This window comes from Pteronotus mesoamericanus, unplaced genomic scaffold (assembly GCF_021234165.1).
Source record: "Pteronotus mesoamericanus isolate MK-2021 breed Mesoamerican mustached bat unplaced genomic scaffold, CSHL_Meso_final contig_182, whole genome shotgun sequence".
Lineage (NCBI taxonomy): Eukaryota > Metazoa > Chordata > Mammalia > Chiroptera > Mormoopidae > Pteronotus > Pteronotus mesoamericanus.
The window spans coordinates 17,304,963-17,314,450 of NW_026555078.1; the positions used below are offsets into that span (position 1 = coordinate 17,304,963).

Genomic DNA, 9,488 nt, shown 5'->3' on the forward strand with positions numbered 1-9,488 from the left:
AAAGGCAAGAGAATAGACCTTGCTTCTCTTCCCTGGTCCTCAGGTTAATCAGAGCCATGCTCACACCTGATACCTGGTTAAACTCCCCTAGAAATCTGCAAAGGAAGATCAGGCAGCCATCAAAGCCGAGGCCAGATTTGCTGGAAAGATTAAAGCAACGGCGGGTGTCTTTAAATACCTTAGGGGAAGGAAGGTTGGAGGCATGGGGTCGGGATTGGGGGGAGTTTGATATGTGAACGCAATTCATAGCAAGGCCTTAAAGGACAAGCAGGCAGGCAATCTTGGTTCAAAGCTTCAGTTTCTGATGCTCTTCAAACTAAGACCCTGAGGAGAGGCCACCAAGATTTCAACCTGGCTATACATACCCACAGTCTGCAAGCCCTTTTTTGAGAGACAGGCCTGGGCTCCCCTGAGTACAAGTGGTCGGGACAGCCTGATGTCCTGGATGCCGGCAGGGAAGGCTGCACACTGAGCCAGGGTCAGGCAACCTTGCAAGTGGAGCTGACCCAAAGGGTCAGTTAATTTCCCTTCCACCAGCCTCTCGGTTTCCAGCCGCGCTCATGGCCCATCCATCCCAGCAGAAGAGCCAAGGCCCCCCCATCTTCCGGCCCCTCCCAGGGTCTGGGGTCCAGGCCTAAGGCCCAATCCCTCAGCCTCCTTTGAGGGGAGGGGCATAAGAGAGCGTCCTAAACTCGGCTGGTCAGGGGAGGAGGGGCTGGTTACCTAGAAGGGCCGGCATGCCTCCTTATGTAACCTGACTTGGAAGCTGGAGGAACGCAAAGGGGACCCGGGCCACCCTTAGATCTCCTCCCAGCCCAGAACCCCAGAGCAATAGCCCTGAGAGAAGTCCTCTCCCAGGTCCTCAAGGAGCCACGCTTCCTCCCTGCGAGGGGTGGGGGCGGCACGAATTGCCAGCAGGTCGCTGACATCTTTCCAGCACCAACACCAGCACCCAGCACCTCCCTGGCCTTTCACTCTCCATCTGCACCCCAAGGCATGTCTTCCCCGGGCAGTTTTCTCCCCACTCACCCGCCTTCCCCGCCGCTCAAGGAGAGCACCTCTCTGCAAACGCACGGGGGAGGAGAGCGCGGGAGGGAGACTGAGGGAGTACCCTGGCTGCCCCAGTTGCGGACGGAGCCTCCCGTCCCAGGGCGGGAACCAAAGGAAGCCACCGGCTCCCAGGCGCTTCGCGGGAACGGCCCGGGCTGCAGCGCCCCCACCCCCCGCCGGGATAGCTCGGGGTCCCCGAGCTGCGGGAGCCTCCCCGCAGGACGGCGGGTTCCGGGGTTCCGCGCGATCCGCCCGCGCGGGGGCGGTCATCCCAGGTGCCCGCGGCCCGCGCGCCCCACCCCGCCCGGCCCGGGTGCCCCCAACGCACGCACGCACCCACCGTGCAGAAGCCGCCGGCGGAGGCGGCACCCCGGGGGCCGGGGCCCGGCTGCAGGCGCCGTGCCCACTCAGCGCTGCTGCCGCCCAGCCGCTGAGCTCCGCCCGGTGCCCAGGCCCGTCCCGGCCCGGGAGCCGCCGCGGCGCCAGCCCCGCCGCCGCTGCAGCGTCCGCCGCCGCCAGCGCCCCCCGTCGCGGCCGCCGAGCGTCCCTCCCGCAGGCTGTGGCGGGCGGCGGGACGGGTTGCATCAGCCCCGGCTATATAGCGGCCCCTGGGCGGCGGGGAGGGGTCGGGAATGCGGAACCAGCCCGAGCTGCCAGCAGCTCCAGACGTCAGAGGGGGACGGAGAGGAAGGGAAGGAGGGGACAGGGGAGGAGGGGGGTGTGGATCTGGCGCTTCACACCCACTGACCTTCACCTCCCCCGCCGCCTTTCGCGCCCTCCTCCCGCGGCTTCTTGCACTCCTCTCCCCGCAGGGGCGGTCCGGGCCCCGCAGCACCAGCCGGGGCCCCATCGCAATCCCCGGCTCTCCCACCCCGCGGCTCAGGAGCACGCGAGAGAGCAGGACGCGGCGAGCGGTTATGTAAGAGCATCCCCCGCGCACAGCCGCCCGGCGGCCACCTCGAGAGAGAAGCCGCGGCTCGGGAACAGTGAGAGAGAAATGAGAAGGCGGCGGCGGGACAGGTCGAAAGCCCCTTGAAGCATAGTGTAGCCAGTGTTGACCCATCTTCCTCAGTTCTTAGCGCTTTTTTGCAGACCGAGAGAGAGGATTTCAGCACATTTTCATTCTTGGACACTTCACGACTGAGTCAGTGAGGAAATGATCTCGCAAGCCGGTTTTATGTTCCCATGGACAAGGACGAGCAGAAGATTAAGGCATATGGGTGCCTCTACCCCCACCCACTAGCCCACCTGACAACCATAGGTGCCCTTAAAGCCCGTAGGTCATTCACGGTAAGAGGCCTGCCCTCCTCTGGGGCTGCAGCCTGAGCCCGCCCCCCGCCCCCGTTTTCTCTTTCCTGGTGACCCACGGGCTTTTTGTGCCACTCCTTCAGGCCTCTCCTTTCCTCTCACCGAGAGAGCAGACCCAGCCCTCCGCCCACCCCAAATTGTCTTCTTTGCCAGGACAACTTCCATTGCCAACTCTACTCCCACCTTTCATCCTCCCAGATTGGTAGACGTTAAAGGAGGCCCCAGAGGAAATGTGTTCCATGGTGCCCAGTATGTAAAGGCCAGAGCCCTCAGGCACACGTGGCACATGAGACCCTGACACCGCGGTTGGCATCTCCTACCTCCAGACCCGCTGTGCGCTCAGCCAACCCCCTACCTTTCTGCCTAAGCCAGACAGTGGTGACAGTGTTTATATTCAGTGACTGGCAGCCTCCTTCTCAGAGTGATGTCAGGTCATCACCCAAAGAATAAAGGAAGTGAAAGAAAAAGTTCATGCCTTCTTGGAGTGCAGATGCTCAGAGTGAAAGAAACAACAAGACTGGAGACAGATGGGAGCAAATAAGCAAAGCCAAAGGAGCCTGTCTCTGCAATACAAGCATGGTGAGGTTTTATTCTTATCTCCCCAGTGCAGTGCAATCTTTCTGGAGAAGAGCACTGGTCTTATGCAGGGAAGGGCAGATCACATCTTGATGACATTGCCTGAACGGTTTAACCTTCACAGTCAGATCTCTCCCTCAAAACATGAAGTTAGGAAGTAAAAAGAAAGTAAGGTCCTGAAAGAATCTGCAGTGCAAAATGAATAGTAATTTGATTGTTTTGTAGAAGAGCATGACTCTCAGCATCAGAAAGACCAACTACATACATCTTTACTGCTGCTTGAAGATCAAAACTGGATACTATGAAACTGTCTTACATTGCCCGCCTCCCCCAGCCGGGGACTGAGGCCTGGACATTTATATGGAAGAAAACACTGAAGGGGCAGTGTTACTTTATGCATCTTTGTCTAGGGCTTTGAAAACACTAAACTCATCTACATGTGGGGACTAATTAGTGGGCGTGGTTAGAGCTGGTCCTCTCCACCGCTTACTTTGCATATGACTGGGCCATTGGTAGTCCTCCTAGGCCTTTGCTTCCCCAACAAATTAATATGCTACAGGGATGTCACCAAGGGGTAACTTGGGGATCGTTAGTCCCCTCCACTTCCCTATAATAGCCATCAGGTCTCCTCCATTATTTGATGTGGATTTTTTTTTTCAATTTTATATAGAATGCTTTATAAACATGGCTTCAAGGCCTGCCTTCTACCACATTGCCCCTGGCCCAGGCCCCACTACAAAGTCATTGCTTCTGGAACTGGCTGGAGGAAGAGGCCATAAGGGGGCCCATTGATGTAGACATTGGCCTGCTTTCCTGGATGGAGCTCATCTACCACTGGTTCTTAGTAATGGACAAGTGGCCCAGCAGAAGGCAGTTTGAATTTAGGTTTCCTGTCACTTGCAACTAGAAAAGTCCTGATTAATACAGTGGGCTGGTCAGAGATTGCCAAGTATCCCAAGTCAGTCCAGTGAAAGTAGGAATTTTGTGGATCTGCCAGGAAGAGGAGCTGCTGGAAACTAGATCTGAAGTTGTCAGAAGCTACCACATGGAGGGAGTCTATTGAGAGTGAAGCTAAGGCAAAAAAGAGTAGAGCCAAGCACCGGAGGGAAAGACAGATCAAGCTCAGGTAGCTTAGTCTGAGTTCCTGAGTCCTCCCGTGCCTCGTATTTTCCCTACCTCTGGGTTTTTTAGTTACAGCAATCAGTAAATTATATCTTACCCAAGACAGTTTGAATTTAGGTTTCCTATTACTTGCAACTAGAAAAACCCTGCTTAATACATAGGATTTTTCATCTCTGACTTATTTAGACAATTATGTTTTAAAGCTTAGTAGGCATTGGTGAATCCCAAGCTCTTTGCAAACAAGAAAATATGCAATGGCAAGGCAAAATAATTAATTCCCCAAAGGTGTTCCTCCACTATCAAAGGAGGAAATGATCATTCTGAGTAATCAACTAGTCTTTATACTAATTTATTGAAACTCTAATGTGTGCCTGTGAGGTACACAAAGTTTAAGACATAATTCCTTACCTGTCCCCACCCCCCACGTAGTTAGGAAAATAACCTGAATATTAATGAACAGCAAGACCAGGAGTAACCAAGAGCTAATATGTGTCACACATTTAAAAATGCAGGAATTTAGATAGGATTCCTGCACATAGAAAAATCATTTATTGACCCATTCTCTAGTCAACCTGCGCAAACCCAAAACTGCAGACTAGTAGTTGGCAGACTGAATTGGACTTTGTTGGTTCAACTTTAATTTTTTTTTAACATATCAAAGAGTTTACACAAAAATCTAAATTTCTAACTTCTCTTGAAAACAGTCATTCAGGCATAGCCATAACCTATCCTATCTTGACACATCATAGTCAAGATAAGATAGGTTATGCTAAAGTTGCAAATGTCCTCAAAACTCAGTGGCTTAACAAGAGAAAGTTTTATTTCTCACCCACACAAGACAACTGTGAATCAAGGTGCTTGTCCAGGACAGCAGCCCTACAGGTGATGGCTCCATATTGCACCTCTACATCAACAAGTGTAGCCACGGTCGCAATATAGGTGAGAGAGAGAAGAAGAGAGGGTCAAGCACCAGCAGTTAAATATTTCCTCCTGGAGTGACATATGTCACTTTAGCTTACATGTCATTGGCTAAAGCAAGTCACGTGGCCATTCTAAATTTCACAGAGGTAGCCAGTCAGTCCTCTCTGGTGTACCGTGCAGGAGGAGGGAACCACATATTAGTGAAAGTTACTCTAGTTTAATGTCTGTCACAGCATACACTACCTGGCTAGCGGCAACAACAGGCTGTAGCCCACTAGAAGCTGTGTCCTTGAAATGGGAATAACCCCCAAGTTTGACAGAGTCTCTACCCAGCCTGCCAGGTTATTGACAGGACCTGCCTAGCCCCGAAGGGCGTTTGACTTTGCAGCTTCTGGCACAGACAAAGCCAGTCTCAAGATTAGGTGTCCCTGGTAATCCATGGAGTTATCACAAGTTTTTCAAAAACATTTGATTTTATTTTCTAATTAAAAAAAATTCCATAGAGAGTCCTAGGGGAAGGGCAGGACAGTATCATAAAAACAAATAAAAAGGTGAGACTAGCTCTTACACTTAATGCAAATTACACAGACCTGTTAATAACAGTTTTCTCATCCTGCTCTCCCCTTGCTCAATCAGAAACCTACCAGGAGAGATCAGGAGAAATGAGCCTCCTGAAAAAAAGTCAAAGTCAGGCAACAGGGGAAGAGAGGCTGCATGGTAGTAATTTAGAGCAGGAATAGGGTTCTGGTTTAAAGTTATTTATTAATTTATTTACTTATTTTTTAAACTGGCTCTGGGCTCTGGCAGGAATTTCCACTGAATTCTCACAACATATGTATTGTTTTAAATTTGTATTGATTGATTGATTTAGAGTGTCAGGAAGAAGTAGAGAGAGAAAGAGAAACATCAGTTTGTTCCACTTATTTATGCATTCATTGATTGATTCATTCATATATGTGCCCTGACTGGGGATTGATCCCCCAACCTTGGCATATGAGGAAGACACTCAACCAACTGAGCTATTCAGCCATGGTTAAAGTTTTATATATAAAAAACAGTTTTGGCAAAATGCACTGCTTTTTGGCAAAATGTCAAATCACCCAGCTGACTCAGCTACCCTACAGCCCAGATTTGGTGCCCTGTGACTTCTGGCTTTTCCCAAAACTGAAATCACCTTTGAAAGGGAAGAGATCCCAGGCCAATGATGAGATCCAGGAGAATACAAGGGGGCAGCTGGGGACACCTGATGGCCACTGGGAGAGCTGTGTGAGGTCCCAAGATGCCTACTTTGAAGGGGACTGAGGTGTCATTGTCCAATGTACAATGTTTCTCATATCTTTATCTCCTTCAAGAAATAGCTCTATTTTTCATAGCGTATGGCTGGATACCTTCTGGACAGACCATATGAGGTGATTTGATGTTTCGCCAAAAAACTGCATGAGACGTGATGCATGAGCAGGCATGTGGTCGTGATGAAGCTGCCAATCACCAGTTGCCCATAGCTGCGGCCTTCTGAATCATCTGAATAGTTTCCCGTGAAAGAATGTTCAAGCTTAATGCAAAATTTGATGCAGTTCGTTGCTCTACTCGTTCAGTCATTCTGAATGTGACAGCCACACAGTACACATGCTCACTCAACGGCATCTACCACCCCCACCGACTAGTACAGTGAAGTCATCATTGTTCACAAATGTTCATTCCAGTCCACTCTCTTTGGCTGCCCAGTTATATCGATGTCATGCAAACCATTCGTATTATATTAATAATGATTGGACTTTTTCCAGACAGACTGAAATATTTGAGAAGTATGGGACAGCTTCTCTTCCAGTAACCACACCAATGAGAATTTTATAAAGCAATAAGCAACATGTCTAAAGCTTCAATAATATATCAGTGCCCACAGAAATGCATCCATCTCTGGGGAAAGCCCAGCATCTTTAATCTCCTAACACAGTAAGTCTTTGAAAAGTGAAGAGATAGTAAATTCTCTGGTCAAAATGCTGGGCCAGGTGGGGTTAGGGAAGGGAGGGTTGTAGTGAGTGTATGCTGCTCTCCTCAGCATTCCTTTGTTGTTGTTTTTTCTAGCATTCCCTTCTTTGGAGAATCACGATTCTCCCTCTCTCAGTGGCCCTGGAAGGGAGCCAATCTTGGTGCTCCATCATCCCCAACAAAATGCGGGTGTATGACCTGAGCTGGCCAATTTCCAAAGCTACAGTGATTGGTTCAGGGATGGGCACAGGGGCAGAGTCCTCCTTACAACTTGATATGTGAATATTAAAGAAGAGGGCAACAACTTTCTCTTAAAACACCTGTGCAAGAATGTAGTGTGTAGCTGTCCATGGCCATTTTTCCTGTCATGTGACAAGAACATGACTGAAAATAGAAGTAACACACAGAGAAGAGAGAACCAAGACACATAAAGAGAGAAACAGCCGTGAGATCTTCATCAGAGTAGCATGCCATGAGAACATGCTGAATAGGTCTTTGGCCTTGACAGGGAAGGAGTCAGTACATCCCCTTTCTCTTTCTGCTAAGATAGCTTAAGTTTTCTGACACCTACCCCCCAAAGAAGTCTGTAGAATACGTTAATAAAATGGCCCAAAGCCGACCTCATAAAGGACTGCTGAGCTGACACCATGGAATTTAACTGTTTGCTATTCTTGCCTCATCCATTAAACGCCACTCAGCCATCTGAGACTAAATACGGAACTGCACTGAGCTGCCTTTTCGCACCTCAAGTTTCAGTTAGTCATTTAAATAATTTAGTCAGACAACCCCATTTAAATGTTTTCTATGAGCCATGTACCATGTACCACCCTATTTGAGAAGGCAAAGCAAGAAGAAATTATCAGCCCTGCCCATGAAGGGTGACAGACAAGAGACCCAGAGAGACATATGATATTCATAAAAGTGGGGAAATGAGGACTTGAGTGAATATTATGTGTCAAAATACATCCTGAAAACACTGGGGGAGAAGATGAAAGATCCAAGTTGGGGTATCACTGTGGAAGTCATCCTTTAGAGGTGTTCCCTGAAGTTGATATTAGGATTGTAGATAGGTTCGCCAAAACCCTTTAGATCAAAGATGATTTTTGGAAATCTTAAATTTCAAATAATAGGTAATTAACAAATAAATGTTGAGTTAATGAAGGAGTGAACAGAAGCTGGCCTAGGACTCGGTCTTAGGAGGTACTGACAGTGAACAAGCTGGGGAAATCAATGGAGCAAAGAAGTTAACGGACAAAGGGTGCCCCAGAAGACAGAAAAAAGGTGAACACAGAATCACAGAACCTCAAGGCTCTTCAAATCCCCTTCCCTTAACACAGGAGTGGGCTTCCCCACTGCCATGGAAGCCAAAATAGGTTGTCAACATGCTCACATATAACACAGAGAAATAAGATCTGAGATGAGTCCATTGTATTTATTCAGATCTGGACGGTATGTTGTAACCTGAGGGATATATATTCAAGAGGCCTGAAGTCATTTTTTTTTTCCAAATTATAAGAGAAAGCTTATTTAGAAAGTTACAGAGGTGGTAGACGTGAGGCAGCGGGGCTGCACAGGCTCAGGGAACGAGTCACAGAGGCAGAAGGGCCCTTGGAGCATAGGAGAGGGAAAGGCGAAGGTAACGTGCTTGTGGGGAAGAGGGGAACAGGAAAGGTGGGGGCGTGCTCCCAAGAAGGAGAGCACTCACCCTGGGTCCTTCAGCTTGAGGGTTTTAAATGCTGGGAGTTAAGGGACGTCTTAGGGGAGGATCTCAATAGAATATTCATCAGCTTTATGTTGATGCGCCAAAACAAGATTTATTCCCCTGACAATCTGCCTTTGGGTGTGATTGGCACAAATGGCACTTAAGGATTTTTGTCATCTGTCTCGCAGAGTAGGGTAATTTAAGCTATTTACCCTCTGTTTAGGGAGGAGAAGTATAAACCATTTCCTCTTAAGCGTAGTTGGTAGAAAAGATAGGATTTTGTGATACACTGCATGGCTGTAAACTGCTTGGCTGTTTATCTATCTCAGTTTCCCTGTTCCGCACTTGTCCTGACTTTCTAGCCGATTCCATTGCCTTCTAAGAGACCTCCATGTTTCAAGGGTGATGAAGGAGGGCAGTAATTGCCTGAAGTCATTAGTAAAAGGAGGAATTTAATCTGGCAATGTAGACCTTATGTTACTAAGCTGTTTCCACCTAGCACCCCCACAATGCTGCTTCCAGAGGGATTAAAGACTTCCCCATTCTTCCTTTTCGTCTTAATCCCTGCCCCTTCACTCCCAGGTATTACTATGGATTGGGCAGATTCTTTTTTAAAAATCAGGTTTTTACTTCATTTATTTATTGTTGTTCAAGTACAGTTGCCCCAATTCCTCCCCCCTCCGTCACTCTCCCCTGCTCCCCCTCCCTCAGTCAGTCCCCACTCTGTTGTCCATTACCATGGGTCCCTTATTTTTTTTAAAGATTTTATTTTATATTTAGAGGGAGAGAAACATTGATGTGCAAGAGATACATCAATCAG

At 48.7% G+C, this 9,488-nt stretch overlaps 1 protein-coding gene across 2 annotated transcripts in view; it reads right to left on the reverse strand.

Moving 5' to 3' along the window:
- JDP2 (Jun dimerization protein 2) overlaps positions 1-1,603 on the reverse strand; it is a 37,789-nt gene extending 36,186 nt beyond the window's left edge. The window contains exon 1 of one of the 2 annotated variants that reach the window (XM_054567241.1): positions 1,387-1,603. The gene's annotated coding sequence lies outside the window, so the exon portion shown is untranslated. The remainder of the gene's footprint in view (positions 1-1,386) is intronic. The other variant, XM_054567240.1, reaches the window with a different exon arrangement.
- Between the last annotated feature and the right edge of the window lie 7,885 nt (positions 1,604-9,488).